The sequence below is a fragment of the Furipterus horrens genome, unplaced genomic scaffold, assembly GCF_987537825.1.
Source record: "Furipterus horrens unplaced genomic scaffold, mFurHor1.1.pri manual_scaffold_6, whole genome shotgun sequence".
NCBI lineage: Eukaryota > Metazoa > Chordata > Mammalia > Chiroptera > Furipteridae > Furipterus > Furipterus horrens.
The window spans coordinates 168,877,628-168,902,246 of NW_028327176.1; the positions used below are offsets into that span (position 1 = coordinate 168,877,628).

At 36.9% G+C, this 24,619-nt stretch overlaps 1 protein-coding gene and 1 pseudogene across 3 annotated transcripts in view; one reads left to right on the forward strand and one right to left on the reverse strand.

Moving 5' to 3' along the window:
* EYA4 (EYA transcriptional coactivator and phosphatase 4) overlaps positions 1-24,619 on the forward strand; it is a 225,670-nt gene that overhangs the window by 135,486 nt on the left and 65,565 nt on the right. The gene's annotated exons all lie outside the window — the stretch shown is intronic.
* LOC150007802 (guanine nucleotide-binding protein G(I)/G(S)/G(O) subunit gamma-5 pseudogene) lies at positions 9,377-9,581 on the reverse strand (annotated as a pseudogene).

Sequence of the window (24,619 nt, forward strand, 5' to 3'; positions counted from 1 at the left end):
GTGTTCTTGACTCTGCCTGAATGGCCTGACCTTCCTTTGTTTAGCTCCTATTTAGTGTTTAGAGCATATGTTATGATTTTCTCTGCTAAGAACTGTTACTGGACTAAAGGGGCCCACTTGCCTGCATGTATCAAAGCCCAATACAATGCGAACAGGAGCTTATAGTCAAGAAAGTAAGGGTTTATTAATAGGAAGTGGCACCATGCCCAGAGTCACAGGTGAGTTAGTGCTCAAAGACATGGCTCCCCAGTGGTTCCCAGGGGTTGGGTTATACAGGGATAATATCATTAATCATGGTGACTAACAGAGTTAAGGTCATGGTCAGGGTCATGGTCTCTACTGATTGGTTGGTGCTAGGATAGAAAGTTGTTAGTCGTTGCATCTGGTCCTGCTGTCAGCCATTGCATTGAGTCATCTGATTTCACTGCTTTTCTGGGTCTGAAGCTGAAACACAACTGAGGCCTGGATGTTATCTTTAGTTCAATTGAAACTCTATCTCTGTGGTCAATAGACCTGAAGTTTTGCTCCTAAGATTATTTGATGCTGACCAGAACCTCATTGTCCTGGAGGCTTAGTGATTAAGGGAGTGGACATGTAAAGGAGAAGGAGGCAGGTGAGTCAGAGTGCTGGATAAGGCCCTCTTGAATCAGAAGGGAAGAAAGCAGAAAATGTCATATTAAATAAATAAAGTTTCTGCATGGTTACAGAAACTCTCAAAACTGTCCTCTCCAAGGATTGATGAAGAAACCCTCTTATATATTCCAAGGTGGTTGTATGTTTGCCCTTATTGTAGAGAACTTTAAAAGGCTACATTGTAATTTTCTGTTTATCTCTGTCAGTCTATTATATTTTTATCTCTCTTTCCACTTTGCTCTGTAAGCTATGAATGGAAGAAAAACCATCTTTTAAGAAGGTAGATCTATTGGTAGGTCAGGAATGAAAGTCAAAGCAAGAAAGTCTGGACAGTATTTTAATGATTCAGACTTCAGACAGAGAGAGGGCCTGGAATAAGGTATCGTAAATGGGACTAAGAAATAAAAGGTCTATATGGGGCCCATTTCCAAGAGAAATTTGGAGGACTTATGATGGTTGGTTAATGCACTGTATTTTTACATGGTAAATAATAAGAATATATATATATAGTAGAGGGTTGCATAAATAAGGACTTATGTATATATGCATGTGTGTCTGTACACAGCCCTCATACACAGCACAGATACTCTCTATATTAGATATTCATAACCAGGCATATTACTTTAAAAAAAAAAACAACAATCAAAAAAATGATTTGTCATTTTATTTAAAAACATTTTTATTGTTGTTCTATTATAATTGTCCCAATTTTCCCCCCATTGTGTCATTTTAATATTTATAATAACATAGTGAGATATTGTTTCTAATATACAGATAGAAATAAGGCTTTCAAGAGGTTAAATGTTTGCCCAAAATCACAAATTAGTGTGAGTAACTGAACTGGGACTTGAAGACAAGTTTCTGAAATTAAAGTCTGGCTTTTTCTACAGACTTTTAATGACCTAAAATATAAATAGAATAAGTATATTTATTTATTTAGCCATGGCTGATTTTTTAACCTGGTACGTGCTTCTATCCCTTTATTGTACGCAGTGCATAGTATTCTTGCTCAGAAAACGTATACCCTATGCCTCTTCTCCAATTTTCCTAATTTGTTTTGGTTTTACTGTTTTTCCCCATGTTTGATGGCTAACCCCATGATAGTGGCATTAGTTTTGCTGTGGTCTTTGGTTTTTCTACTTTAGCTTTTCATCATTCAGCAATTGAGGGAAAGCCATATACATTCTGAATGTGTGTACTACCTAGCAAAAATCTGTAATGTTTATGTCATGATTGACCACATTCTGGAAGTTTGTTTGCAAGAGCCAGACTCTGCTTGAGTAACAGGTCAAATTTTTCTCGCAGAGGATGTGACAGCTGTGGGCTTTGTTATGTATATGCCAGACTCTTAGACGTCTTACAAATCTCTTCTCCCTACAGTGCACAGCAAACACCTAGCGTGTAGTAATTGCTTAAGAATATTTGTGGAATGCATGATTAATGAAAGTTACTATGTCATTATACAGTTGGCTTTTTTTTCTATGACATTTAACATTGAAATATATGAATACTTGATAAAACAGTACACAGATAAATTATATGAAGTCTGAAACATGAATTCAAGGTTTTGTTCAACATGAGTACTTTTAACTTAGAGAGATTAGCTTATGTAAAGAATAGTAAAATAACAGATAGCTCTATAAGTAGATTAACCAAATTTATAATAATCAGAGGTCTAATGATAGGTTATGATTTTATAAAGTTTATAATTTTGGCATTTTTATGTTAGAATGTTGTATACTTTGTTCTTTGATATATGAGTGATAATTTCTAAACTGCTAAGGACTTACTGCCATGGCATTCTGTTCCTTGTGTTGATAGGTGTAAATGAGTGATATAATTCCCTGCTTTCTCTCATCTTCGTGCCACTGTTAGGCTACCTATCCACTCACATGCCATGGGATGGGCTTTTCCTCTTGTTATAGAGGATGTATTTATGTTACAAAGGTGAAATTATGCAATAATATTTCAATATTTCTTTCAGAAATTCCTCAGATTCTTTACTTCCTGATATGATTTCAGTAGGTGCAGTCCTTACACAGTTTTACAAATGAAGGAAAAGGCGTAGAGACTGGGAGAAGTGTTCAGCAGCATGATTCTCATTTACATAAACTCATGAACCAGTCTGCCAGCTAGTATGCGCTTCCCTAAATGTTGTTTGTCCTGTATCGAGATGGAAATATTCTGCTTGCAGTTGGTTAATTTCCCATTGCAAGTCATTTGTGACTTATCGAAGTTTCCCCTTGGGGATACATTCCTATCCTTAGCAAGATGTCAGTGGTCATCTTAGAAACCCCTCTCTTCCGCGGACACACATTATCTGTGTGTCTTTGCTGTGCCTTTATGATACATTGCCTGGCGTTGTCTTTTTATGTGTGATTGTTATGCTGTGCCTTTCTAACTAAACTGTAAACTCTTGAAGGAAATGAATACTAGCTCACACAACTTGCCACCCCCTAACTGTGCCTCAGATGAAAAAGATTTCAGATAAATATTTGTGAGTGAATGGGATAATTTCATCCCATACAAAAATAATTCTGAAATGGAAGACAACCTGCAGTTACGCCACAAACACTGTTTCCTGTGGGAGTACTCTTCTCCATGGGAAGGGAAGACTCAAACAAACCTAAATGTCTTCCTGCCCAAAGCAAAAGGATTTCTGTGCATTAAAAAGGAGCACAGTATAGTGCAACAGTATCTCAGCCATGACAGTGAGTAGGTGGGATCTCATTATGCAGGACAAACACCAGCTCTTCTTCATCTGGGTTATAGAGCACTCAGCCCAGTGCTTAGCTCACAGTGGGCAGCAAAGAAAGACTTTTATGAATGAATGAGTGAAATTCCTCACATCTGAAAAATGACAAGAGATATTTCATATCATTATTCCTGTTTGGGGTCCTGTTTAGTGTGTCAGTTGGAGAAACAGTGCAAATGTAAACATGGGGAGCACATTTCTGAGGGGACCTGCCAGAGCAGAGAAGCTGTGGGGTTGTATCTGAGCAGGTAACTGCAAAGTTAAACTCTGATAAGATCTGTAGTTCTTGTCCCTAAAATTTCACCAAAAAAAAAATGTCACCCATAACTTAGTATGTAGGAATTTTCCATCATTTAAGAAACATTCTTTGGGGCAGAAATCATATATTCACACATGCATTCATATTCATTATGAAGTCCATGAACTTTCCACAGCATCCCTCATGGGCAGAGCTGATAGTATATTGATAAAAATCTCAGTGTTAGGTAAAGTTTGTAGAAAAAAAAGGGTACTTTGTGAATATAAAGTCTCTATCCTGATGATTCTTTTTGCCATTATTACAAAAAAACACTACTGCGTACTATCATCTTTACTTCAGCTTCCTTGGTAGCCAAGCAAAGCTACAATACCTTTCTGATTCTGTACATGAGGAAATGGAAGTGCAGTCAGGTCTCCATCTTGTCCATCGCCTGGGCAAGAGAGGGGCTAGGACTAGAGCTCAGGCCTTCCCGACATGCCATTCTTCCCGCCAGGCCAATCGGACTTTTAAAATAGACCTCTAAAAGCAAGTTCTTGAGTTGACCATTTGTTAAAACAATGTCTGAAGGAGGGATGATCTTGGCGACTTTGAGAACTTTAACACTTGCACAAGCCCGAGCAGAAGCAACTCTGCCAAACTCATGGTGTCCCCGCAGGTGACTGTAAGTGGAAAACTGTAAGCGGAAAAGCTAACCCTGCTGCGTGCCTGCACTTTGAGTTATGTGTAATCTGCTAGAGTTACTGTTAGTGATGGCCTGAGCCTGTGGAATCTGACAAGCAGTTCTCTAAAGTCTGACACTCAGGTCAGTGCAAAACAAGTAGGCCCTGCAGTCTGGTCAAGGGAGAGCTGCGCACTTGATACAGAATGGGCCGCTATTTAACAGCCCTTTTTATCTGGCTCCCTGTTGTTCTCACTTACTACCGTGACTGCAGCCTGGCTTCCAAGTCATGTGTCTCTGCAGAAAGGAGATGGAGACTCCTAAAACAAGAAAGAAAGAAAAAAGAAAAAAGCCCTTCCTTCCTTTCCCCCTCCATTTGACTCCTTCTTAGACTGGACCTCCTCTCCAGAGAAGACAAGACTAGACACAGCCCAGCAAGCAAAAGGCAGGTCAGAGTGAGCCCTCTGCCTTTCCCCCAGGCAGATGTGTGCAGCAGAAAGAACTGCTGTTCCTGCCACATGCTGATTATCAGTGTACCTGGAGTCATATTCCAATGTAAATGTCATCCAAATGAGTTTAGCTCTTCTCTCCAAGAATTCTCATGAAGAAGAGCTGTTCAGACTGCCAACACATTAATCCAAACATGCCAAGGAATCTAAATAAATCAAGTAACATCTCATTTCGGATTAGGCTTAATACTATGAGCTTGTGGCAAGCCATGTTTTGAATTTATTCCACAGGCCTAAAATTTGGTTACAATAGGTTTTATTTACAATAGGTTCTTAAGAGTGGTCTAGAGAATTAGGCGATCTTTCTGTGGGTGTCCCAGAGCTCCATTTCACTTTGAGTTGACACTGAGAGTAATTGAATTGCAGAGTCCAGAGTTTATTGAATTTGGGCAGCAAATTATGGGAAGGGATTGAAACCATGTTTGTTGTTTTGCTTAAAGCTCAATGCAAATAAGAACAGCTCAGCTTTATATGTTTCCCTGTAAGAATGTTCATATTATCAAAAGCTGAACCATTTACATGATTAGCTTAACCAGGATGCTTTCCTAGTGTTCATACATTCATAGATGGGGTGTGAATTTGGAAGGGAAGCTTGTCAGCTTTAATTACCTCTCTTGCAACAAGCAGTTCACTATTTTTTATTGTAACAACTTTTTAAAGGTATCATATGTCTACAAGGCTAACTTTTTTTGTCTTCATACTTTTTTAGTAGAAAATATTAAATAGCTTTGGTACTAATCCATTTGATCTGAAAAGAAGCAAAGCTAATTTTTATTTTTTATTCACTTGTAAACATTAGTACCTGCCTCCTATCTATATGAAAATTTTTTTTAATATTTTGTTTTATTTTTTATATTTTTAGAGAGACAAGAAGGGAGGGAGAAAGAGAGGGAGAGAAACATTGATGTGTGAGAGATACATCAACTGGTTGCCTCTCTCACATCCCCAACTGAGAACCCGGCCCACAACCCAGGCATGTTTTCTGACTGGGAATTGAACCTGCAACCCTTTGGTTTGCAGGCCAGTGTTCAATCCACTGAGCCACAACAGCCAGGGCTGAAATCTTTTTTTTCAAATATGAGATCTTAACATCAGTTTATATCACTTCCGATCATAAAAATACACACTACAGACACTTCTGAAGTTTCTTGTGTACTCCTTGGAGAAACCTGTCTCCTCTCTGCTTGAGAGAAGTACTATCTTGAATTTAGAAGTTATCACTCCCATGAGTGCACTATACTTTACTATGTATCTATGAATTCAGAAAAATATAATATCTGTTGGCCAATTTTTAAACTCCATGTAAATATAAAATAATATGCATAGTTCCAAGGCTTTTATCCTCTGAGGTTGTATTCTTTGTTCTTATCCATATTAATACATGTAGCTCTAGCTCACTGATTATAAAATTGTATAAAATTCTATTGTGTTTATATATAATTTATATATATATATATATATCAAATAATCATGCATTTTTATAGGTGGATATTTAAATTTTGTCTAGTTGTTTACTCTTACAAACAATGCTACAGACAAATGTTTCTAAAGTTGAGATGGAAGAGAGGAAGGTGGGGCTTAGTGCATCGTGTTTGCTGTACCAGAACAAATGACAACATCAGCACATCAGCATTCACCCTGCAACACAAGTGTCAATAACAGTATTTTTAAATATCAGGATGTGCATGTTCAATAAAAACATTTTGTGACGCTGAATAAATATCTAAAACATCTCAATAGAAACAATAAGTAGCTATAAATCATAAGGTTATCAACTATTTCTCTTAGTACTATTGGCTTTGCTGCTTTCTGGGTGTTCAGTTACGTCCAGCAAGAACGCCCTTGGGCTCTCCACCTCTGGCCCCACTGGCCCTGTAAAGGGCTTTGGACCTTCCCGCTGTGCTGACTTGATAGAGGGGCCCTTCCCTACCCACCTTGCCCACTATTAGACTGTCCCATGCCAGAGGAGAGATGTGTCTTCTTTAAATGGCCTTCCTTTTTTTTTGAGGGGGGGGTGCATAGATGGGTGTGGGGTAGGGAGGTTGGGATGGGGAAGAGAAAGTGAGACGTTAAGAGGCAGCGAGTTTGCAGAAGTTTGCCGGAGGGTTTGCGGTGAGGCTGGCAGAGAGGAGACAGGAGGAAAGGGAATGGAGAGTGGGGCTGGGGAGGAATCTAGGAGAGACAGACTAAGCTGTGGAAGTCTGCATCTCAATATTAACACAAAATATGCCCAAATGTGTGCCCGGACTTTACGATGGTACCAATAAGGGAAAATCAAAAACTGGTTCTATAATCGTAATATAAACACATTTTTAACTTTATTAGATAGTGCATTATTTTTTTTCCTCATGAGCTGTACCAATTTACATTACCAACAGCAATATGGGGATTATACATTTTACCACATTTAGCTCATATTTGACTTTATCTGATTTTGTAACATTTGCTAGATGGGTTTGAGACAGTATTTCAGCGTCCTTTAAAGTTGCAGTTCCATGATTGAGTAGTTGAGTACCTGGCCAGGACACTTTTTATAATTTTTACAATTTTTAAAATGAATTTTATTAAAAATAGAAAATAGTTTATAGCATCATATTTAAAATGTATAAAAAGCAAAAGAAATTAAAATTAACCCATAACCTACCACATAAAGATACCTATTATTTTTATTTTGGAAACTAACTTTATTGAGGTATATTTAACATGCAGATTTCAGATGTTCAATTTTGTTTTGACCTCTATACACACACACCAGTGAAGTGTCACCATGATCAAGAGTGTCAACTTATCCACCCCCCAACAAAGTTTACTTCTGCCTCTTAGTAAATTCGTCCTCCTCTCCACTCTTCCTCTGGAAACCATGGATCTCCTCTTCCAACTATTTTCAGATTCCTCCGTGTCGTAAGCATCTTTCAGTGGGTCATTCCTTTGTATTGCTGAGCAGTATTCTATTGGGCGGCAGTACCAGAATTTGTCCATTTACCTCTTAATGGACAGTTACTGAATTGTGTCCAGTTACTCAACTGATGGGTCATTTAACTTTTTAGAGGGTAAAATATATATACAGGTGGGGCATATGGTTCATATGGAAAATTATACAATAATCAATAAATAATACAAGAATAATCTCTGTGTTTCACATACTCACAACTGTAAACTTATTTTGCCCAAGCTGTATATCTGTAACTTTTCTCCCTCTTTTCCAAACGATACTAATGCAAATTAGCTAATCTCCTACAATGACTGCTTTAACTGCATTACTCCCCTGTGAGATTCCAAAAGCTCAAGCTATTCCAGCAATCAAACTATTTTCTATTCCTCAACACACATTCTCCTTTCTGGCCAGCCTGTTCTTCCCACTTCCCCATGCCAAGCTATGTTCATTCCATCTTGAGTTCCAGGACTCAAGTTATCCTCTCACCAGAATACCCTGTTCTCTCACCCTCATCTGTCTAAATTCTGCTAATAATTTATGGCTGGCAGAAGTTGCACCTGTGTGACTGAGCCACCTCCCCTATGGATTCTGTTGGTGGTTTTCATCTATAGAACCCAGAATCTAATTGCATTGTACACAGTCTTATAAATGGGTAAGATAATCCATTACAAAATATTTCAAACTTAGTAGTGGTTGAAATATAAGGGAATGTATATTTTTCTCCCATATCCCACACCAGAATGTAAGTTCCACAAAAGCAGAGAATTTGTATTCGTTTTGTTCATAAAGGTGAACTAAGAGCTTAGGAACCCAAAGATTTGTCAAATAAATAAATAAACACTACTACATAGTGGGATTCACATATTCATTTCTTCAGAAAAAGACTTTGAAAGAAATATGAACAAATTTAAGTGATTTATGAATTTTAAACAATGTGATATTTTAGAGGTAATTTCTTAAGTGGAACCATGACTAGCAAATCACTGTGTGCATTTGTCTAAATGTAATACTTTAATTTTGAATTTAAAGCAGCTTCTGGAAAGTAAGTCTGCCTGGAACTGTCAAGTAGTGCATCATGTGTTCCTGGAACTTTTATGCATTAATATAAGTTCATATTAACTTAAGATAGTTCCACTACAAGTCTAGATGAAAGGAATATAAAAATGGTATGAGCATATTATAGCTCAGAATAAAAATACATGCAGGTTCTTGGATTTCTGAGAAGTTTGATGATACCTATTGTTTGCCATGGCTCTGGTCATTTACCAACTCTTTCCCAAATTACATGCCTTTTAAAAGAAGAAAATCAATAAGTCACTCTTTCAAAGCCCTTAGCCCAGAATCCCAGAATATGACGTGTAGTAAATGTTTGTTAAATATTGAACTTTTTTTTATACTAAGTATTTATTCATATGCTGCTGCCAGTGTATATAAAATAATTATTCTTGTGAAATAGAAATTCATGAAAATTCAGAGGTAGATGTTAAGGACTGAAAAAAGCAGAAGTTTGTATGGTGTGGCACGTGTTACATGGATCAGCTTGTTGTACAGGCTCCAAATTTAGCTCTCTTTGAATATATACTGGTTCATGAGAAGTGGTTTAGAACACCTTCAAAAATTCATTTCACTACAGAAAGGAACAGACTTTCTGAGGTCTGAAGGGACTGGTACTAGAAGATACTCCAGTCAGTAAGGGGTCATGTTGAGCATTCCGCAGACAGAACTGTTTCAAATCTGCAGCTGCCTGGGAAATCTTCACTTGGTTGAGCCGGCCTCCAGCCGAGCTGTTGAATCACTTTCTTCATAGCAGTGACACTGGAGGAACCAGACATGGTGCAAGCGAAAGCTGGGCCGATTTATCAGTAGTGGGTTGGTCGGTTGGTCGTAGGTCCGCTAAATATTGAACTTTTTAACAACTGCATCATTCTTTTCCCCATGGATATGAGGTGACTTAAGAAAGAAAGTGAACTAGTTATGTTACATTTGAGAAAAATAATTCTGATGATTGCCTGGGGAAGGATTTGCAGAAAAGACAAAAGAAAAACCAGAAAGCTATTTGTCCATTCACTGAGGTATAGTTATAGAGCATCTACTTGTTGGTATGCACTTAGAAGAGAATGAGTTGCTAAGATTTTGTGATATGAATATAGCAGGTAGGAAAAGTTTAGGTGAAGAATTCTGAAGACTTAATTTAGATAGTGGTGAGGATAAAAAGGAATGAATATTTTGAGACTTATTTAGGCAGAAGCACTAAGATCAAGCAAGGGCTTGAGAATATCACCTAGAGTCCTGATTTAAGTGACCAACTTAATGGTCTAGTTAGACATAAAATATGAATGGACTTGGAAGGAAAGATGATGAGTTTTGCTATGGACTTACAATATTAGAAGAGTCTGTGAAAAAAATTTGTGGATCTGAGTAATACAGAATTGTAGATAAGATCTGCTAATTAAAAGAGACATGAGGGTTGAGGAGGGATGGAGTTTGAATTGATCGACAATAAACAGTTGTTGAGGGCATAGCTTCGTGTGGAAATTTCCCAGAAGGGTGCTTACCAGAGTGAAATGAGATGAGGGTTGGGGCTGCAGATCACGGACATCAAAAGGTTAAGAGGACAAGAATGACACACAAAGGAGACTGAAAATTAATGGCCAGATGTGACGTCAAGAAACCAGGAAAGAGTAGTTGTATCAGTCAAAATGGTTTCAAGTGCAAGTAATAGAGACGCTGACTCACTTGGCTTTAAACAATAAGGTAATTTATTGGTTCACATAACTGAAATTCCAGAGCTAGAATGACCAGGGGAGTGGTTGATCCTGGAGCTCAATAACTTCATCAAGAAACCAGTCTCCTTTGTCTCCTTTTGCTCTGCCATACAGTTTTGGATTTGCCCAAAGTCTATTTCTTCTCTGGTAATAGAATGACTGCTTGTAGAAATCAGGACTACGTTGTCTCTCATTCGCATCCAGCTGAAGAAGCAGTTTGGATCTGGAATCTCTTGTAAAATAGTGAAGAAGAACTTACCACTGGCCTCCAGCCAAGTTCTTCTTGTGTCCCATTGGCACAAATATGATTACCTAATGATTCCTGAAACTGTCATTGACTTGGTGAGAGGAATTAGGCCTCCATCTCCCAGAGCTAAAGGTGGCTTTAGCTTTCCCTGAGATGCTGAACTTTGTTGGCAAGAGATGAATACCTCGATAAAAATCAAGATTCTTTAGGTAAAAGGAAATAGAAATGGGGAATGCATAACCAGGTAGCAAGGGTCACTACAGAAATATTAAGTAAGTCCAGGAGGAAGAAAATTTGAGAAGTCATTACGATTGTCAAATGCTAGAGTAGGTCAGAGTAAAAGTTACAGAAAAACAAAAAACAAATGAAAAAAGCCAATTAGATTAGTAATTAGAAGGTGACTATAGACTTCATGGATATTGATTGAAGTACAGATAAGATTCTGTGAGGTAAGAAAAGGGATATGAAGCTTTAATGTAAGTTTAAAAATTCTGGATTTTGAAAAGAAGAATGATGATAAGAACAGCTAGGAGGGAAAAATAGTAAGAATGGATTTTTTTTTTTTTACAATAATCAATTAAATGTTTTAAAGTCCAGTCACTGTTTCCTAATCAGATTCTGATGAAAACGCGTCTGGTGACCAGTTCTATGAACTTGGTCAACTTCTCAAGCTCTGTTAAAGAAAGCTATCTATGTAGTATATAATCCACAAAGAAGGTAGATCTCAGAAATATTTTAAAGACGAGAATAACCTTATTTATAATTTAGATGTGTGTGTTTAGAAGAGATCTTAACATTAGATCCCACTGAAGCATCAAAAATCATTGATTTTTGTAATTATTTGCACAGTAGCTGTTCACAGAGATAATCCAGTTAATGCTACTCAACCATACTGCATGAAACCTTCCTTTTGTATTGAGTGAATCTTGCTTTATAGCAGGTAAAACATGAAGCACACCATCCCCCTTTGGCGCCGACAAATTACAACAGATTAAGATTGGTGTCCTTAAAAATGACATTATACAATTCTATTGTAAAGAAAGAATTACATTGTAGGTATTTTTGTCAAGCTTTTAGGAACTGTTCAAGTGCTTTAAATTCAGACCATTGTGTGTTCCACTTAAATGGTAATGGTTATAACACTTCTTAAGTTTTTGCAATATTTAAATCAATGAGTTTCATGTGACAGTGATCTCAAAACTTCTTTTACCCTACATTTTATAAGCTAAACAGCCAGTTATTTCAGAACCTATGGGCTGTCAATCACATTTTCCAGGCAGAGGTTACAGAATGATTTTACTTGGGAAAACAAGAGAAAACTAAAGATGGCATGTGGGCCTAGCAAAATATTCAAATTGCTTGATATTTTTTGCCAAGGCTTTTGTCATGAGGGCCAACCATAGTGCCGTATTCCACACCCCCAGCCAACATTTGCAAACCACCAATCATTTCCTAAGGGACCTTAACAGACGGAAGCATTGAATTCTCTGCAATCAGTTGCCTCCCACCTGGGAAAAAGACAGTCCTGTAATTGAATCCCAGCATATGCATTGTCATCCCTCCTGCCTGCCCCTCTGGTGCGACAGCAAATTAAAAGACTTCTAAGGCTCAGCCTGCCTTCCAGCTGCCAGCCCCTTGTAGACATGAGGGAGCCAGAAGGGACCAGGTGGAGCAGTTTTGAGTTGCACTAAACACACAGTGCAAGGAGGTTGGCCGTAACTTCCCAATGAATATTTATACCAGCCCCATTTCTCATGTTGCGCTTTGGCACGGATCAGAGCGGCGAGCTCCTGCTGATTTCAAGGGCCCTGCATTGTTTGGACCTGCTCCGTGAAGTATTACGCCAGACGAGAAGTGGGCCCCAGGTTCCTATCACTAAGATGGCTGGTTGACTTTTTTTTTTTAATGGAGACTATCATGTTATAGTGTCATAAGGATGGGGCAATGGGGGAGTTCCCTGATGTCTTCTGGCATTGCTGTCCGTGAATCGCACGCAGCCTCAACCACAGCTTCCTGTGGCATGGAACTTTAATTGCTTATATTAAGAGCCACACTATACTCTATGTTGTAGATCACTGCATTTTTTCATCTTATTCTTGGAGGGTTTATTTTTGTTTGCTAAGGTCAGGCACTTATCACAGGGCTCTCTCATCACATTTCACATTCTGATCCCTCGTGGCAGTTGCTAACTTCCTTGCGCTGAAAGTGAATGGGTTGAGTAACCTCATAAAGATACAGAATGTCTTGGCATAGAAAGGAAGGGAGTAAAGAATGCCTGTCTATGGAAGACTCTCAGTGTTATTTAGTGAGCCCTGTAAACTGAGAAGATATTTGGAAAACCATCTACACACAAACCCATTAACTTTTTCTAGGTAGTAGATCATGGACTTTTATTCATGTTTGTGACTCCCAATCCATATTGTTACCTAATAAAGCACACAATTTATTATGAAATGTGTTTAAAAATATTTTTTATTGTTCTTTAAATTTTTTTAAATTAAAGCATAGTTGTCATGCAGTGTTCGGTTAGTTTCAGGTGTACAACATAGTGATTCAACATTTATATGCCTTATGATGTGAACACCACAGTAAGTCTATTAACCATCTATCTACATGCAAAGTTACTATTATATTACTGACTATATTCTTTCTGCTGTACACTACATGTCTGTGGCTTGTTTAATCTATAACTAGAACTTGTTCCCTCTTAGCCCCTTTCACATTTTTCACCCCCACCCCACCCTGCACCCCTTTGGCAACCATCAGTTCATTTTCTGCATCACTGAGTCTGTTTCTGTTTTGTTTTCTTTTTTTTTAGATTCCACAATCCTATGGTATTTATCTTTCTTTGTCTGACTTATTTCCCTCAGCACAATGCCCCCTAGGTGCATCCACATTGTTGCAGGTGGTGAGATTTCATTCTTTTTATTTAATGACTGAGTTGTATTCCATTGTACATATGCACCACTTCTCCTTATCCATTCATCTATGGATGGACACCTAGGTTGCTTGCATAGCTTGCCTATTGTAAATAATGCTGCAGTGAAGATAGGGGTGCGTATGTCTCTCTTTTTTTTTTTTTTCCTTCTTTTTGAGTGAAAAGCAGAGAGGGGGTGGAGGAACTCCCGGACCAACTCAAGGGCCTGTAAGGAGCAAGGGAATGGGGGAAGTGGGAAGGGGGAGGGGGAGAGGGGAAATGGAGACTCCCAGTCACCCACACAGGCCTATAGGAGTCCCCTCCATATGGGTTTTTGAAGTAGTGTTTTTGTTTTCTTCTGATAGCCAGAAGTGGAATTTCTGGGTGATACAATAGTCCTGTTTTTAAATATTTGATGAACTTCCACACTGTCTTCCATAGTGACTGCGCCAATTTACAGTCACACCAACAGTGCACAAGGGTTCCCTTTTCTCCACATTCTAACCAGCACTTGTTTGTTGACTTTTTGATAATAGCCACTATGACGTATCTCACTGTGGTTTTGATTTGCATTTCCTTAATGATTAATGATGTTGAGCATATTTTCATATGATGTTTAAGGCCATTGTTTCCTTACTGAGTTTTTGTCTGGATTTTCTATCTGTTATTGTATGTGTGTATTAGTCTCCTACTATTGTAATAATGTCAATTCCTCTCTGTATGGTTGTTAATGTTAATATTCGCTTTATATATTTAGGCCCTCCTATGTTGTTGGGTGCATAAATAATTATGAATATTATATCTTTTGATCCTTTGATTATTATTTAATGTCTTTCTTTGTCTCTTTTTACAGTCTTTGTTTTAAAGTCCTTTTTGTTGGATATGAGTATTGCTGCCCCAGCTTTCTGTTCATTTTTATTTGTGAGGAATACCTTTTCCATATCTTCATTATATCCATTTCATCACCCCATGTCTTTTGGTTGGAGCATTTAGTCAACATGTATTTAAAGTAATCACTGAAGGATATGTTTCTATTTTTTAGTGAATTACTTTTTTGAAGATTTTTATAGTTCTTTTCTGTTGTTGTTTTTTCCTTTTAATCTCTTCACTTTCAGTTTGCTGGTTTTCTTCAGTGTTTTGTTCATATTTGTTTATCTTGATTTTTGTGTGTTTTCTGTAGGTTTTTGGTTTTGGGTTACCATGAGGTTTATATACATTTATTTATATCTCTAGCAGTACATTTTAAGCTGTTAAGCATTTGAAATTCAAACACATTCATTTTAAAGCACTACATTTTTGCTCCTGCTACACACTTTTTGACATCATACTTTAGATCTTTTTGTTTTCTATATTCCCTAACTACTTATTGTAGTTATAGTTGATTTTGCTGCTTTTGTCTTTTAACCTTTATATTAGCTTTTTATGTGTCTGATTCACTGTTTATTATATATTTGCCTTTTCCAGTGAGATTTTTTTCTTTTATGTATTTTATTATTTCTGGTCATGAGCTTTTCTTTTCTGCTTAAAAAGATGTTTCTTGTAAAGTAAGTTTAATGATGATGAACTTCATCAGTTTTTACTTGACTGGGAGAAACTTTATCTCCCCTTCAATTCTGAATAGCATCCTTGCTGCGTAGAGTATTATAAGTTTTATGTTCCTTTCTTTTAGCACTTGAAATATATTCAGCCACTCCCTTCTAACCAATAAATTTTCTACTGAGAAATCAGCTGATAGCCTGTTGGGGTTTCCCTTAAATGTGACTAGTTGTTTACCTACTGCCACCTTCAAGATTCTCTCTTTATCTTTAAATTATGCCACTTTAATTACAATATGTCTTGGTGTGAGTCTCTTTGGGTTCACCTTGTTTGGAACTCTTTGTGCTCCCTGGACCTGGATGTCTGTTTCCTTTCCAGGTTACAAAGTTTTTAGCCATTATTTTTTCAAATAACATTCTGGCCTTAGTTTCTCTCCTCTCCTGTTGGGATCCCTCTAATAGGAATATTAGTATGGTTGATGTTATGTCAGGGATCCCTTAAACTATTCTAATTTTTTATAAGATTTTATTCATTTATTTTTAGAGAGAGAGGAAGGGAGGTAGAGAGAAAGGGAGAGAAACATCAATGTGAGAGCAACATTAATTGTTGACTCTTAAGCACACCCAACCAGGAACCAAACCTGCAACCCAGGCATATGCCCTAACTGATAATCAAACCAGCGACCTTTTGCTATATGAAATGATGCCCAACCAACTGAGCCACACTAGTGAGGGTCTGTCCTCATTTTTTTAAATCCCTTTTTATTTTTACTGTTTTGATTGGGTGATTTCTGCTACTCTGTCTTTCTTTTAGGTAGCTAATTTATTCTTCTGTGTGATCTAATTACCAAGTGTTCGTTGGTGTTATTGATTCTCTCTAGTGTACTATTTATTTTTTTGTATTTTTGAGTTATGATTTCTTATTTATTATATTTTCTAACTCTTCATTGACATTCTGCCTGACTTCCTCTATTCTACTATCATGTTTGGCAAGCATTTTTATGACTGTTACCTTGTATCCTTTTTGTCATGCAAATTATCTGTTTCATTGGGGGTTTGGGGTATGTTTTTCTTGTTCCTTCATTTGGAACATACACATCTTCCTCTTTCTCCTTATTTTTTTGACTTTCTGTGTTTCTATCTACAATTTAAATTAAACAGCTACCTCTCCTAGTCATGCAAAAGTGGCCTTGAATAGAAACATCCTCTGTGTAGACTGTGTGTGCCAGCTGGTTTTGGCATGCCAAACTGGAGCCAGAGCAAGCCTCTGGAGTGCCTGGGATGCCCTGAGGGGCTGGATGGTTGGAACTTCAGCAAGCACAGTCTCAGGCAGCCTGGGACACGGAGCTCCAGGGTGCCCTGGCAGTTCTGCAATCTGAGACTGGAACGGGCCTTGAGTGGGACGGCCCCGTGTGCACGTTTACTGCTGCCCTGGCAGTTTTGCTGTTTGGGACCAAAACAAGCTCAAGGGGGTGAGGCAGAGAACACATTGCAAGTTTGTAGAGCCCCTGGACAGAGCTCCAGCCTACACAGTCTATATGGAAAAGGAACTTAAAACCATGGCAGTCAACTGAACTTTCAATTTTAGAAAGTTCTCACTATTTTCAAAGAACTCACATAGTTCTCCAACCTATGTGGTCCTTCTCTCTTACTTGTTGTGCAGAAGATATTCAATCAGCCCTCAGTTGTCTCTCAGGAGGAGTTGATTTATATGTATGTATATATTAGGTATGCTCAAGGGAAGGAAAGCATTCAGAATCCTCTTGGGTTGTCATTCGGACTGGATTTTCCCTTACAAATACCTTTGTTTTTATGATATAATAAACCACAGAGCAGTTAACTTCTTTAAGATTGCTGATTTTAAAATTATATTCTTAAGTAATTAAATGCAACTAACTGGAAAAAGGCTCTGATCTCGAGAATTCAGCATAAATTCTCTAAGCAGAAGAAATATCTTCAGAGTCTTTTGTGATAGCAATACTAGAAACGAGAAAAAAGGTATGCATTATACTTAGTACCTATGGAATTTAACAAGGTGCATGTCACAGGCTTTTGATGTATTCACAAGGAAAAGAGAAAAATAGAGACTAAATGATAGTACCACTATCAGCTCAATAACTATTCCCAAGTAGCTGATGGAAAGATTGAGATATATTTCTAGTACTCTCTTCAAGACTTGTCCTTAATATCAGCCTATTCACCATGTCTATTACAAATTGGCTTTGATTGCACACTAAAAAAATTTATGGGTGTCGTGACTCAGGGAAAGAGTACATTGAAAAACAGAACAAGAATCTTAACAGGACAAGCTGGAATAATGGAATTAGTTCAACAAAATGGTATTTAGGAAAAACACATAAAAAACTGTTCACTTGGGTTCCATATACCAATTGCAGTGTATAGTAGCTGTAAGGACACAGGACTCTAAAGCTTCACATGGAACAGACACTTAGGAGTTCGGCTGACTGGGTTTCAGCATGAGTTAGTACTCTAGTGTATCTGCTAGCAAAGCTAATGTACTCTTCGGTCTGCAATGATGTGTCCATACTAAGAGTTATAATACCCCTGCCATAGTTTGCACTGTAACTGTAAGACTATGGGTCTCACAATTTCAGTAGAAGCCTGGAATTCCTCAGAAGAGAACACTAGGAAGATAAAGTAGTTTTAAATGGCCTAAGTGAACCGAAGAAACCGGAGATGCTTAACTGGGGAGAGAAAGGTTCTTTGATGTTTGAAGAGCAGTTATGTGAAAGTAGGTTTAGACTTGACCTGTGTCAATACATTACATTGCTTATAGGACTAAATTACTTTGGAACCAATGTACAGAAAACTTCTTAATAATGCATGATATGAAAGTGAAATGGGCTGCCTCTTAAGAAAATGACTTTCTTGAAACTACAGGTTTTCAAACAGACAAATCAGATATTTATTGACAGTGTTGTGGAAGTGATTATATTAATAGCTAATATTTATTTAGATATACTATATGCCAAATTCTGTGCAATTTGTGTGCTATCTTATTTAATTATATAGTAGCTGCCCCTCCCCCTCAGTATATATTATTATCTCTTCTTTTGAGCCTAAGGTCCATTGATTGATAAATGGTAGAGGTGAACTTTAAAGCCCCAGTTTGAGTCTATAGAGCCTACAGAATGGGCTCTTAAGACTGCATTCACAGCCTGAAGCATAAATTAGTACTTATGCATTTGAGGACATTGAATAGCCCTTTTGATCCTGAAGTTTCATCACCAGAATAAGGAACCATCTTTATTTTTCCCCATTATGTCAATGCTTTGCCCTTTTTAGTTCAACATTCTAGTATTTAAAAATCCTCATGCATTCTTCCAGTAAAATGTCTAATCCTTATTGATAGAGTTTTTCTTAGAAGAAGAGTCACTATGTTTCTTGGCGTAATTGATGATATTAGATGTTTTGATTGTGGCTGTATCCTTACTCTACTACTTTCTAGAGGGAAATAACTTCTGCTTCGTTAAACATGGTGTAACTAATGAAACAGAATCTTGAGACCTGTATCATTCAAATAATGCTTGCATAATTTATTTAATTTTTTCTTTGTTTTCAAATTAAGAGGTGCTTCCACAACCTAAATTTAAAGAAATGCATCTTTCAAAAATACTTTCTCATGTTTCTTGGGTGGGAAGATCATGTTTTATCTGAATAATTTGTTTGAATTACAGAGAATAAAAGGCTGGAATTGCAGGTCTCAAGTCTGAAGTCATCAGCCCTGGAACAGAATGATGGTAAAAGTATCCAAAGAACAGTGTGTTCATGGCTTTATTTGTCATTACTCCAGGGCCTGAGGTCACCCTGGCAAACGGGTCACTTGCACTGCAAGCATTCATGCTAGCCTCAGGGACAGGCATGATGTCACTGGCAAATTGCAAGAACAGCTCCATTTATGCACAGTCCACTTCCCTGATCCTTATTGTTAGGGGTCTTGCTTCTCCTACATTTCCTTTTGTCTGTGGCAGAACCCAGTTCTGACCATGTTTGGTGAAATGGGCTAGTGAGGGCCTCTTTCTGAGACTGTCTGTCTACCTGCCACCTAGACACTGTGCAGTAGAGAAGATCCACCTCTCTCAGCTTTATTGCCAGAGGAGAAACTGGCTCGGGTCTGCAGCGATGACAAGGGTTTCTTGAATCCTGTTCAGAAATGTGTTGGACTAAGATGGCCTGGCATTGCTACCTGATGTTTTCAAAAGGCCACTGCTTTTTCCAGAGAGTGAGAACTGGTGGTACTCAGCAGTGCCATGCTCATGACTTGCATCTGATTGAAGTTAAGTCATTTTATTGTTATTTTTTTCTTCCAGAATGTCTTTCTGTACCCATACAGAACATCTTCCTTTCATCCCCTCACTGCCCCCACCCCCACATTTCCCATAGCACACTTACCTACCTCACTCATTTGGGAGATCTGACATTACAAATTCAGATATGGAAAGTTCCACACATGTTTGTATCAGAGAACTAATCCTTGTCTCTCTCCACCCATTCCCTGTTCTCCCACTAGCCTGAAAGTTCTCTGAAGGTATTTTATGCATTCCTAGAACTCCCTCAATGCAAAAATGTAAAGTTTTCTCTTCCTTGGGTTTCAAGAGGATATTTCAATTTTTTAGAAATGATTGCACCTGTGCTACAGAAGCAGCATTAGACTACCTTTAATACCAAGTGACTCCAAGCACTTTATCTATATTTCCCTATTCCTGTTTTATTATTTATTTATTAGTACCCAGTAAAGTACCCTGCATAATTCCAGGTATAGAGGAAAAAAATCAATAAACAAAATTGAAAATGATCCCCTGCCATATTGGTGCTTATGCCCTAATTAAGTAGAAGCTGATGTTGTTATTCCTACTTTTCAGCTAAGGAGAATGAAGGCTTATATTGCATAGAAAAGGAAGTTACGAGCAAAGCAAATACCTGAACTTTTGCCCTTCAACTCATTCTGATGGTCAAATTGAAAGCTGGCTGATTACATCAGACAGGCTCTGAGAATGAGTGGCACAGAGGCATGCATGCATGCCATCCACTTTATGCAAGAGGAAAAGGTGGCATGAGAGCAAGTGTATTTGACAGTCTAAGATGCTTTTGCATTTCGTGGGTCATGAAGAATTGATGGCATCTCAGCCTGTAAATACACAGCCAGTGACTCATTATCAGCATTTGTGCAGAAGGAATCTTTGTTTCTAAGTTAGAGAGGTCTCTAAAATGCACAAATGTAACGTCTGCTCTTCCCTGGGTTTGAAGAGAATATTTCAGTTTGTTAGAAATACATTCCATCTGTGCTACAGAAGAATTGCAGAAAAGAACAAAGAAAGTAGTTGCGTGTGACTTGCAATTCTTCCTTATTTTCTTTATTTTAATAAGCTTTGTGTTTATGGATAAGTTCACTTTTTGTATTGTTCAGATAGATGCTAGTATTCATATGCCTTCATGACATAAGGACCTCTTTAAGGCAGTGATTTCCAACCTTATCCATCTCAGGCACATAGGAACTACTAAAATTCTGTGGCACACCAAAAAAAAAAAGTATTTGTTTTTGCTGATCTGACAAAAAATAGGTATAATTTTGCTTCATTCACAACAGACAACTATTTTGTATTGGCTGTTGTCAATTTTTTACTTGACAACCTAAAGGAAAAGAGGTCAGTGTGCCTGACTCAACAGTCAGGCATTGTATGTTTTAAAAATTCTTGTGGCACACTGGTTGAAAATTAGTATTGTAAGGGTGCTGAAATAGAAATCTTGGGAGGAGAAGAGGGTAACCTTTAAATATGGTAACAACCAGTATAGATTTGGAAGAGTAAATGCTTATATTGAATTTAGTAATTTTTGAAAATCATTCAGAATTTTATATTGTAGGATATGCATTCCTGATTGTGGTTTCACAGGGTGAAAGAATTCAAGCCACCTTTTAAAAGTTTTTTTTTATTTTTTTTATTAATTGATCTTAGAGATAAAGGAAGGGAGAGAGGGAGGGAGGTTGGGAGATAGAGGAGAGAGAGAAACATCAATTTGTTGTTCCACTTATTTATGCATTCACTGGTTGATTCTTGCATGTGCCTTGACTGGGAGTCAAAACCACAATCTTGGCATATCAGGACAACACTCTAAGCATCTGAGCTACCAGACCAGGGCCTAAAGTCATTTTTTAAAAAATGAGAAACATACAGTGTGTTACAGAAAAAAATCTGAGCTCAGGCATCAGCTAGATCCTGAGATCAAATCTGGTGCTGGTCTTTTTATTTATATGATTTATGTATCCTCTTTGAGCTTCACTTTCTTCATCTATAAAATATGGAAAATAATATGCATATCAATGTGTCATTGTAAAGACTAAAAGAGATAACATTAACACTATGATATAATCTTAATATAGACTGTGTCATACAATACATATTTACTGGTAAAACCAATACCCATTAATCATTTTCTGCTCTAGAACTCTAAGGTAAATTTTATAGTTTATGTATCATATTTTGTATAAACTAGACTTAAAAAGAATCTGAAATTTCAGAAATAATTACAAAATAAAAGAAAGTGCAGGAATATTCTTGCTGTATAGTTCATAGCAATAATGAATGTCTATATTCTAAAGGTTCTTTTTAATTGCAAGAAATATCTACTCATTAAGCCAGAGTGGGACTATGAATAGCCCAACCTCCAGACTCCAGAACAAACACTGCTCTAGATATTTCAGTACTTGAACTGGTGAGACACTGACTGAAATTTTCAGGTATTTTTGGTTCGTGTTTTTAATTAGTATTGGCAAGGCTCTTATACCTGTAACTGATAAATTCACTCACTGGTTTTATTATTTTTTAAATAGCTTTCTCATAATTTTTTACATAATTGTGTTATCTATAAATTAACAAGTTTTTTTCTTTTTCCTAACCTTTACCTCTTTTATTCACTTATGTTCTTTTTGTGCTGGCTAAGATTTGCCAGTAAAATGTGCTGAGGTAGGAAAAATAGATATCCTTGTCTTGGTTCTAATCTTAGAGAGAAGTAATCAGTATTTCATCATCAAATATGATGTAAACTAGATATTTTAAGAATGGTCTTTATCATATAGGGGAATGATACTTAATTTCCTAGTTTGCTGAGAGTTTGTGTCATGAATGGATGATGAATATTGTCAAATGATTTTTTATACCCATTGAAATAATATTCTATTAATTACACTGACTGATTTTCAATGTTAAGTCAAACTTGCATTCTTGAGGTAAAGCACACTTGGTCATGATATATTATCCTTTCTATTACTGGATTTAATTTGATAATATTTTGTTAAATTTTTTCATTTATGTTTATGGGAAATATAGGTCCATAATGTTCTTTTCTCTATATTGTCTTTGGCAAGTTTTGGATCAGGGTAATTCTGGTTTTGTACAAATGGAATGAAAAAAATTCCCTGTTATTTTTCTGAAAGAATTTATCAATGATTATTATTATTTTTCCTTAAGTGTTTGCTAACCTTCACTAATGAAACCATATAGCTGTGGAGGGCTTTGATTTTTTTTTTTTTTTTTTTAGTGTTTAATTATGAATTCAATTTCTTTAATTGATGTAGGACTAGATTTTTTTTTTATTTGGTCAATTTTTATAAATTGCTTCTTTCAAGAAATTCACTGATTTCATCTAACTTGTATTATTTGGCATAATATTGTTCATAATGTTACCTTGTTATGAAGAGGACCCAAAAAATGGAATATATTTATTAAAATTGTGTATTTACTCGTGTTTAAACTTCAGTCACTTTCAAAGTACTATTTGATGCAATACACCAATCCACACATTTTTTCCACTGCTTAAAAGTTTTTGAACTTGACTTTGATGCCTTTTAAGTGCGACTGCTGTTTTTTGTTTCAGTTCTTCCAAATCAGCAAAACATTTCCCTTTGAGGACGTTTTTCATCCTGCGAAACAAACAAAAACAAAACAAACAAAAACAAAGTCTTTCAGGGTGAGATCAGGTGAATCGGAAGGGTGAGACATGGGTGTCATGCTGTTTTTGGTCAAAAACTGCTAACACTCAGCGCAGAGTGGACAGGTGTGCTCATAAATAAATTGCCCATCATGAAAAGGGCAAACGTGTTGAAATAGTTTTCAAAAAAAATTTCACTGAAGCCAAACGCAGCCTCTCACAACAATGCCAGATAGAACACATCAGTCAAACTATCTTACAAAGTAATTATACCATTTTACATTCCCATCAGCAATGAATGAGAATTTCTGTTCCATATCCTTACCAACATTTGATGTTGCCAGTATGTCAACTTTTGGCCATTGTAATAGGTGGTGAAGTGGTCTCTCGTTGTTTTAATTTGCATTTTCCTGATGACGTGTGATGTGGAACATCTCTTTATGTGGTTATTTACCATCTGCATATCTTCTTTGGCAAAGTGTCTGTTGAGGTTTTTGGCCCATTTTTTAATTGGGTTGTTTCCATATTGTTCAGTTTTAAAAGTTCTTTGTATACTTTGGACAGCAGCCCTTTATCAGGTATGCCTTTTGCGAATAGTTTATTGTAGTCTGTGGTTTGTCATCTAATTCCCTGTGGTTTGTCTTCCATAGAGCAAATATCTTTCATTTTAATTAAGCCTAGCCTATCAGTGATTTATTTCATGAATCTCATCTTTGGTGTTGTAAAAAAAAACCAAAGTCATATCCCAGGTTATCAAGGTTTTCTCCTGTTATCTTCTAGGACTTTTTGTAGTTTTGCATTTGACATTTAGGTCTAATGATCAATTTGTAATTAATTTTTTAAAGGTTATAAGGATTGTATCTAGATGTATTATTGTGGGTGTCCAGTTGTTCCAGCACCATTTGTTGGAGAGACACTCTTTGTTCGTTTTATTGCTTTTGCTTCTTTGTTGATGATCAGTTGACTATATGGGAGAGGGGAAGTGTTTGATATGTTATTATTGTTATTTTGTCCTTAATATTTTCTACATTAATTTCAATGTCTTCTTTGACTCACAGCTTATTTATAAGTGTGGTATTTAATTTTTTAAATTTTTCTATTGTTGTTCTATTATATTTGTCCCAATTTACCCCCAGTATTCAATTTTAAATATTAGGGGTATCTTATATATCTTACCATTGTTTTCTAATTTAAGTCATTTGATCAGATATCACACTCTGTAAGATATACTTTAAAGTCTAATGATACTTGTCCTGGCTGTCAGTGGAAGAAGTGCTGGCCTGTGAACCGAAAGGTCACTGGTCTAATTCCCAGTCAGGGCACATGCCTGGGTTATGGACCAGGTCCCCAGCTGGAAACATGAGAGAAGCAACCAATAGATGTATCTCTCGCACATTGATGTCTCCCTTCCCCTCTTTCTCCTTCCCTTCCCCTCTTTCTAAAAGTAAGTAAATAAAAT